Source organism: Mastomys coucha, unplaced genomic scaffold (assembly GCF_008632895.1).
Source record: "Mastomys coucha isolate ucsf_1 unplaced genomic scaffold, UCSF_Mcou_1 pScaffold1, whole genome shotgun sequence".
Taxonomy (NCBI): Eukaryota; Metazoa; Chordata; class Mammalia; order Rodentia; family Muridae; genus Mastomys; species Mastomys coucha.
This window is the reverse complement of record NW_022196891.1, coordinates 74,474,963-74,484,878: the sequence shown is the minus strand read 5'-3', so window position 1 is coordinate 74,484,878 and position 9,916 is coordinate 74,474,963.

Here is a 9,916-nt window from a genome sequence, read left to right as displayed (position 1 = left end):
TAAGAGTTCCCCCTCCCCTGCTTTGATTTCCTCCATTTGAATGTAACACATCTCATTGCATAGTTCCCACCCTTTTGATGGTTTAGCATTGGCTAAAACCTTTCACTGAGTTTTTCTTCCTTTCTCTAATTCTGGAAAATTGTTTCTTACGTTGTTGATGTGACATGAGGGAATGAAGAGAGAGTTCCTTTTGGGGTGGTTTAGACCAAGAATTATCCCAAATTCCAATTCTCTGCTTCTCTCTTTGTCTTCCATCTGCCTTTAGTTTATGGTCCATAGCCTGTCTGTAGTCTGTCTGTTGTGTGTGTCTGATTGTCCTTGGCTGTCCCTATTGCCTGCTCTGTATTTCTTGAACACCACAAAAAACTGATTTGGAAAAAAAAATGTGGACACTTTTTCAACTTGATGGCTGCTTGCAACAAGTGACGAACACACATGCACAAGCACACACACACACAAATACATGCACACACAACCTTCCCTCTCTCTCTTCTCCTTCCCTCCCTCTCTCCCCGTCTCTGGTTAGGTGCATGGAAGAGTACATAATTTAACCTTAAAGCTATGCATTAGCTTACGTTGTCCAAGCTGATTATAGGAGAAGTGCAAGGCAGGGTAAAGTTGCTTACATTGTTCTCTTACAGGCAGGTAAACCTAGACGGAACACACAGTAGGGCAGCAAGTTAAGAACACACTCATAAATGAACTCAAGGCATATTACTAATTTGTTAGCAAAGTCTGGGGAAACACCGTTCTCTGTGAAGGGAAAAGGTGTTTTCAAGAAAAGACAATGACAGCAGTTTCTTTAACTATTTTTTCTCCCCGTTTGGCTTCATCCCGTTTTGGGGGGGGGGCGGATTCCTGTGATGCTTTCTCTGAAGGTGAGCACTAAGCTTCAGTGCCACTGAACCTTTCTCTTATCCTCTTCTTTCCTGATGCTTTCTCTGAGAGTTTCCCAGATTGACCTTCCAGCTTACCGGCTCTGTCTTCTTCTGTATCAGCTCTGAGCGTTATGCCACTTATGTCCTTGAAGACTTTGTGTATTGTGCTTCTAAGATCTCTAACAGTTTTATCACAAACACTTCTCTTTTGGAGGTGGGCTACTAATTACATGCATTTAAAAATTCTGGGTGTTTGTTTGTTTGTTTCTTTTTTGGTTTTTTTGAGACAGGGTTTCTCTGTGTAGCCCTGGCTGTCCTGGAACTCACTCTGTAGACCAGGCTGGCCTCGAACTCAGAAATCCGCCTGTCTCTGCTTCCCAAGTACTGGTATGAAAAGCATGTGCCACCACCGCCCGGCTTAAAAATTCTTATTGACTCCCTAGTCCCATATTTTCTTTCTGATGCTAGGGATTAAACATAGGGTAGACTGGATGGCAGCAGCCGGGTGTTTGACTGCTGAGCATACCTCCAGTCCTTTCCATTAAATTTGCTTTTCTCTTAGTGAGGGCAGGATGTCATCGATAAAGAATAACGTGCAATGATGTATACATCTGAAAATGTACAAGACCCATCACCTAGTATGTTAACTTAAAAATTTTCATTTAAGGGCTAGAGAGATGGCTCAGTCATTAAAGGGTGGGCTAACAACCAAAATTTTCACCTAAAGTTTTAAAAAGGAAACTAGCACATGGTGTTTATCCAAGGGGTGGCGGTTAAAGCTGGAGGACCTGAGAGCCTGATGGGAAAGAAGCCAGCCTGGTGGGTGTGCTCTGCAGTGGGAAACAGAGTCCCTAGGTTCTTTCCTTCCATTTCTTCCTTCCTTTGTATGCTGTGTGGGACACAAGTGCAGTGCCTGGGGAAACTGAGGCCAAGAGGTAACCGGAGGACAGCACCAGCACTGTCTGGGACACAAAGCACAGCCAGGTGAAGGTGAACAGCTGGCAGGAGTCCAAGTGTCTTCCTCTTCTAGCCATATCGGAACCTTTCTGGGACAGAAATCCTGGTAGATTCCCCTGGAGGACGGAGAATGCCCAAAAGAGAGGGAAGACAAGCAGAGGGGTGAGAAGTGGCTCACCTCTGAGACACACCCGCTCCCAAACCAGGACCAGCCTGGAAAACACAAGCAAGTCTTTCTTCCTTCCTCCTCCCTAAGCGAAACGCGGGCGCCAATGTAAGACAATAAGGGGACTGTTCAGAGAAAGCAGAAGTCACTGGAGAGGAGCTGAGGGGATGGCTCAGTAGTCCAGCCCTTGCCCGTCATGCAGGGGCCAACACCCAAGAGATGGAGGGATAGGGAGGCAGTGTGAGAATTTTAATTGTTAGCCCTGGAAGGAGAAAATACATTTAAGTTAACTGGTTCTTTGTCCTTAAGCAGTAGATAACTGATAAATGGATAAAGCACGGAGTGTCTAGTGCAGAGTCTGATTCACGACTTCATTGGATGGAAAGCGGTTCTTGGGCTGGGTTGATGGCTCACTTGATGAAGCTTTTGCCTTGCAAGCACGAATACCTGAGTTGGATCTCTAACAACCCTTGTAAAAAAGAAATCAGAGCAGTAACATGGGCGTGTAATCAGCCCTAGGAAGGTGAGGATGAGTGAGTGACTCCGTGGAGCTCACTAGCCAGCCAGTCTAACCTAACTGGTAAATCCTAGGCCATAAGAAGATTCTCTCTCCAAAGTTAGTTAATTAATAACACCATGCGTTGGTGCCTTTTCCCTTTGTTGAGACAGTCACCTCACCGAGTAAAGACCATAACACTTCCAATGTCATATTTGATGGGACATATATTCACCATGTTTAAAAATAAGATTCATGGTATTCAATCTTATTCATGAGGAGGCACAGGTGTCCCTTGTGACTTCTAATTAACTAATTAATAAGGTGGAAAGCTTCTGAAAGTGACACCCACGTCCAAGGTTCTACACACATGTGCACACATGTGCCCTTGCACGCCAGCTAATGTACCCACATCCACACCCACACCCAGTCCCACACTCAGCACTTTTAAGGGAAATGAGAAACAGAGGCCTAAATGTGAGGTATTAAGTAACAGCAAGGAATTACCTCTACAGAAGTAGAATTTATAATAGAGAAATTCATTTGGGGAGACATCTTTATTTTATGAAGTGTCCTTTTACTTGATAAAACATTCATCATAGAACTGCCTTAAAACCGAACCTTTAAAACTATGGCTTTACATATCATAAATGTATTTACACTCTCACCTCCTTGAGCTAGTTTATTGCTTTGAATGCGCCTCATCAGTACTGATATCTTAGGTATTATAATAATGTAAAGGTGGTAAACAAATGTTTCTACTTCACAGGGAAAAGAATTCAGCTTCATGGCGGTGTGAAGGGTTAGCGTGGTGACGAGGAAGAGCATGCGGATATTATGGGAGGCTGTACACACAGCGACGTTCCCAACCTGATTTGTTGGGTTCCAACACCTTTGTAAATCATTAAGGATTCTGACTTAAGAATATTTGTGAAGTGAGGGAGGGAGTCAATGAGCCGAGCAGAGAGCCCTAGATAGTCCAAATGTCTGTTCTTTGGAAATGTATCTCCAATCTGGTCATTGCACACCTAGATCGGAGAGGGATTCCAACAGCCACTTCATCGAATCCTCTCCTTCTCACAGGTGGAATCCAGGGCCCTGGGACGTTGCACAGATGTGTATATGAACTTGGTATTTGGGACATGTTCTCTGCTGTATCATTTCAGTGTTCATTGCGCCAGTTGGTGTGATTTATTCTCTCAGCGATGCTTTTACAAGACTGCATTAACTCAGCTACTCCTCTCTATTCAAGCCCAGCTGCATATCCATCACCTATGCTTCTGAACACTGTTTTGCAGGGCAGTGGTCCACCATGCATAGGTGCCTTTCCCCTTTGTTGAGACAACCACCTCACTGAGAAGAACATAATGCTTCCAACGTCACATTTGATGGGACACATATTCAACATGTTTAAAAATAACATTTGTGATATTCAGCCCTATTTGTGAGGTGGTACAGGTGTCACTTGTGACTTCTACCACAGAGACCGTAATTTTTAGAAATGAGACCAGTCGTGTGGGAAAATATTCTCACCGCTGGTGGGAAAAAAAAATCACGTTTTCACAGAGTTTGCAAACAGGGAAATATTTGTGGGTTTGTCTCATATGTTTTGCTTTTTTTTTTTGGCAAAAGCAAAAGGCAGTTTTCTTTGCGACGAAAACGGCCTCTCTTTTTCGCCAATGCTTCACATCCATTTTTGCCAAAGCAAAAAGCTGTTTTCCCAGGAGAAAACCGGCTCAAGCTGAAGTAAAAGGGAAGCACTATTTGTGAAAAATTTCCATTTCTGAAGACAAAAAACACCTCGCGCAATGCAAATGTCACCTGAGGGGCCTTGTGGAAGGAAGGGAATAGGAGGGTGGCTATAGCTGTGACACACATGGAAACGAGTAGAACCAAGAAATAGAAAAATAAGCCCAAGATCACATGGGAGGTAGATTTTAAATCATGCTTGGAATTAAAACACACACACACACACACACACACACACACACACACACACACACTCACACATCATACATTCAGAATAATAAGGATTTGTGGGGAGCTTTATGAGTGTATTTACCACAGGAAGAGAGAAAGAGTGTGCTTCTGTTTTAACCAAGGGTGTGATGAAGTATACTAATGTTAAAAACAAAGTATTTGTCACTTTTCTGTATGTGACTTGGGCTGGTTTTGTGTGTGGTGAACATGGAGTCTCCTTGATAAGATCAACAATACATTTCCTGGAAACCTGAGCCATGTCCATACCCAACCCAAGTCCATCCCAAGACTTATGTATACAAGTGTGACACAGCAAAACATAAATCAATAATTACTGATAATCTAAGAAGGGTTTTCTTGTCTCTGAGTACACTTCAGTTTAATGCATATTTTAAAAACTATTAAATACTGATGGGCAAGGCAGCTTTATGGAAAGTCTCGAGAAGATCTCAAAGCTGCCCATTAATAGAATCTCATCACTTTTATTCATGTGGATGTGTACTGGGGAGTGAACTGAGGGACCCACGAATGCCAGGCAATTGCTCTGCCACTGGACTTGAACTATAGCTCCAGGCCTCTTCTGGTGACTGGATCTCTCTAAGCTCTCCAGGTTAAAGTCGAACACTGTCTTTAGCTCAGGAGGATCTCGAACTTGTGACTCTCCTCCTCAGCCACACAAGCTTGGCTTGAAAGCCCATCTCATCGCTTTAATTTTTACCACCATCATCCTTTCCGACTTTATTGAAGCGGAAATGCAGGGTGCCCTCTGGAAGTAAACAGCAATTTGTAGCAACTAACCCTGATACCTTGGACAGCGCCTTGGCGAGCTTGAGGGGGATCCCACACTCAACGGACCGGATGCAGATGCGGTATTTGATTAGGTGAGCCTTCGGAAAGCATACAGCCAAGAAAAGAGGAGTGGGCAGGGAAGGAATCGGCATGAAAAACGGCACACCCCCGTTACTCGATCAGAGAATTAGAGCACTCTGGAAACCCCAAGGGTGCCACTTGGAAGCCTTGGGCTTCCTGTCTCCTAGAATGTCTCTGGAGGCTGGGCACTCCTGTGAGTCTACATCAGACAGATGGTAGCAAGACATCTGGAGGGTGTCTGCGGGTGCCGAATTGTCCCTAACCAACAAGGAAAAGGGACTGTGGCTGGCTTCAACCCCAGGGGCTCTGGTGTGTGTGTGTGTGTGTGTGTGTGTGTGTGTGTGTGTGTTAATGGCCCTCCAGTGCTCTACAGAAGGGTCTTGTCCGTCACCCTTCCCTCCCCAAAGCAAATGGTAAGGAGCTGACATTTATGAACAGGAACAAACACCTGCCGCCACTGACTGGTGCCCTGAATAAGAACACATCAGGAGTCTATGATGAGAACTGTTATACTGAGCGTTACCAACAGCAGGCGTTCACTCACACTGAACACGGCATTTATTACAACCAGCCCCACAAGGAGGAACTGCTGCCATCCACACTTCGCTGTACAGATGGGGAGGTAGGAAAGTGTCCTGTTTCCTCTTGTGGTGCAGCCCAGAGCCTCTGTCTCTCAGCTCTAGTTTGTCAGATGCAGCAGTTCATTTATATTCCACTGGGCTTCTGCACATAAACGCCATCTCCGAGTGGGTGGAAGTAGCCCCAGCTCACTTCCATGCTGTTCACAGAGTTATTTTCATTATTGGTACATTACGTCCTATCTCTGTAACTCACTGTACTTGGAGAAACAAATGTTGGACTCTGGAAAGAGGAAAATCGGGCTTAATTGCCTTAACTCTCTGGTCGCCGTCAGGGTAGGTATCGCTCTCTCTGACATCACTCATCAAATGTGTGCATCGCTAAGCCTGGGTCTGAACTGTCAATAATTCTGAAAGAAACATAATCTGATTGTACTCTGCCCAACTCCCTCTATTTCTATGCACAAATTAGGTAAATTTTAAAATGTGTATGCTCCATATCTTCTGCTGGAAAGCTTACTTGCATGTCTATAAACAAGGTTGCTTTGTGTAACTTCTTGATATATATATATACATATATATGTATATATGTGTGTGTATATATATGTATATATGTGTGTATATATATATGTGTGTGTGTATATATATATATATGTATGACTCAATGGTTTCTATGTTAGTGAATGGTCTACCATTAAGCAACATCTCCAAACTTCCTTTTTTCCCTATGTTTAAAACTTTTGTTTCAATCCTTAGTATTGGAAAGAATATCTTAAACATAATTTAAATTATTTATAGGTAAGAATTTGGTCTAGATTCGGGGTGAGAAAGCTCACACTTAACTTCTGTGTGCCAAGCATATTCACAGGGCTATGCCATTAATTTTGTCTTTTGATGGTTAATGTTAATTGTCAACTTAACCAAATCAATAATCACCTATGAAGGAGCCTCTGAAAATGTCTGTGAGGGATTATTGTGATTACATAAATTGAGGTGGGAAGACGTACCCACTGCGGGTACCATCATTCTCTAGCCAGGGAATCCTTGTCTATGTAAGTGTAGAGAAAGAGAGCTGAGCTCTAGTGGTATGCATATACGCATGAATTCGTTGTTCTTTCCTCTTGACTGTGGATGCCATGTGACTAAGTTTTTTCAAGCTCCTGATGCCTGAAGCTCTTGCTGCCTAGACATCCCCATCCTGATGGATTGTACCCAGAACTTTGATCTAAAACAAGTTATTCTTTCCATAAGTTACTTTTGTCAGGGTGTTTTATAACAGCAACAGCAAAGGAAACTAAGGCAGGCCTGCAATAGACCTGGGTGGTGAATCTTGCTAATTGTATGCTATGGGTAAGGAAAGAGAGCAGTGGAGATGTGGGGTCCCTTGCCAGCACATGTGCAGCTAATAAGCGGCAGAGCCAAGATCTCAATCCGGGGCTGCTGCTTTTCACATCTTACCCACTGCACGACCTTTCCTAGTGTGCCCATGGGACAGGTGCTAAAGTCCAGAATCTTTCCGAGTGCAGAAAGATGACAGCCGGACTCTGCTCAGGAAGCTGTGAATGCAGTCTCTTCCAACCCCCACGCCACACCTGGTTCTTGTTTATAGATGACAGAAGCACACCTGGATCACCACATGTATAGTCTCTCGTGTTTATCATGCATTTTAGTGTCCCGTTCACCTTAAATTACTCTTTTAACATCTGACATGAGTTTTCTCCTTCTAGAAACAACAGGATCTACTGAGATGGCTACCCAAAACATCCGTCTTTCACATCAGGATCTCGGAGCTTTGGAATACAGCTCAGTGGCAGAGTGTATGCTTAGGCAAGTGGCTCTGAGTTCTATCTATAGCATGGAGAGAGGGGAGGAAGAGAGAGAGAGAGAGGAAGAGAGAGAGAGGCAGAGAGACAGAGAGACAGAGAGAGGAAGAGAGAGAGAGGCAGAGAGACAGAGAGACAGAGACAGACAGAGACAGAAATGGAGAGAGAGACAGAGACAGGCAGACACAGACAAAGACAGAGAGAGAGACAGAGACAGAGAGACAGAGACAGAGACAGAGAGACAGACAAAGATAGACAAAGACAGAAACAGAGAGACAGAGAGGCAGAAGCAAAGACAGAAACAGACAGACGATAGACAGATGGACAGATCCTCAGAGATAAGGTGTGTGTCTCCATAGCCACTTGAGCTTCTATTATAGGCTCAGTACTGATTAAATTACTTCCCTTTGTATGACTTAGTCACCTCATCTGTAAAAGTAGAAACAGTAACAGTACATCTTCCACAGGCTCATCTGGGGACATCATGAATTCATGGACCAGTCCTTGGATGACACCTGACCTTGGCTAGGACCCCAAGTCTTTGCTGCCCTGCTCCAGTCCTAGAAGGGAGTCCTGTCTTCTTGAAGAGCCATGGCACGGCTGACCGGGAGTCTGTGGACACTTACACATACGTGCTTTGGGAGCCGTGATGCTTGGTTTTCTGTTCAATAGACCTTGAAACATTCCTGGAGTTTTTCTGTGTCCTGGGGTACTTATTCTCCCATTCACACCTCTCTAGCAAGGCCAGGGCGTAACTACGGACATCTTACTCTGGCTATGCTCTATGCCAGAGAGTGGAATCTACACCAGAGCCTCCTCTTGACTTCCTGGCATCTGTCTGGACAACACCCTCACTCCACGTCGGTGTTAAAATTCATTAGTGGCACATTAACTCATGAGGTGGTTCACACAATATCCCACAGCGTGGTTCTGGAATGGGTTCTGTGCCTTAGAACCGTTTCACAAGATCCAAAAGAATCACAGAAATGAAGATCCTTGACCTCAAGGACCTCACAGGGGTATCCTTTCGTTAGCCTTCCAATTTCTCTTATGTCTATAAGAATCAGTCCATTGATATGTTGCCCTTTGCAGTGTAGTATCCACCATCCATGCGTATATCCTGATGGCTTTGTTCAAGTTTGTGAACGAAGTGAATGCTTACTACATTCTAATATCCCAGTGTAGTTAGAGTTGAAAAAAGTACTTTAAATGTACTTTAAATGTACTTTAAATGTACTTTAATTGTGGTGGCCCATGTCTTTAATCTCAGCACTTCTGGGACAGAACAAGCAGACCTCTTTTGAGTTTGAAACTAGCCTGGTCTACATCGTTAGTTCTAAGTCAGGCAGAGTTGTGGGGTTCTGTAGCCCAGAACCTACAAACATACGAAGAATACTGGCTCACCTTTAGGGGCCAGATGTCACTCGCGGTCTGGAGATAATGCCAAGAACAAAGCAGACATGTTTTGCTGCTCTTGTAAAATGGCATTTTAGGGAAGTGAACTGTCAAAAGCAGGTAGCCACACACACAGTGTTTGTATTGAGTTCTCTGGGAACGGAGGACAGGTAGAGTAAGCTGTGGGGGTGTCAGTACCAGTGCTGTTTGAAGTGAGAAATGTCCCTTTTGCAACAGTGACATTCGAGAAAGCGCCTAGAGAAAAACGAAGAACCAGCACTTAAGATAAGAAGGAGGTGGGGGGGATAGCCAAGGGAGAGGTAGAAAGAAGCATCCTATTTAAGACAGGGAAAGCATACTCATGTAACCAGACCAAGGAACCCATTGGCAGAGCCCACGGTTGGCAGTGTAGATCCTTGCATCAGGCAGGCCATGGTAACCATTGTGAGGAGTCTACCTGGTCATGACTAACACGTCCGTCCAATCCTTGCACCGCAGGCTATACCCAATGACACGAGCGTCCGTTCTTCTTTCCTTTCTTGGGGCAGATATTTCCTCTAACCTTAAGCACCAACTGCCTACACCAGCAATTTCCAGCAATGCCATAGGAGACAAAAGAAGCTCAGGAAGGACTCATTTTCCTTATTTTACTTTATGGTCTTTGAGATAGGGTCTTGTTGCGTAGACCCAGCTAGCCTCAAACTTGCTATTCTCTACTCTCTACCTCCCGATTTCTGGGATTACAGACAGGGGCAGCCAATCCCCACTCAGAA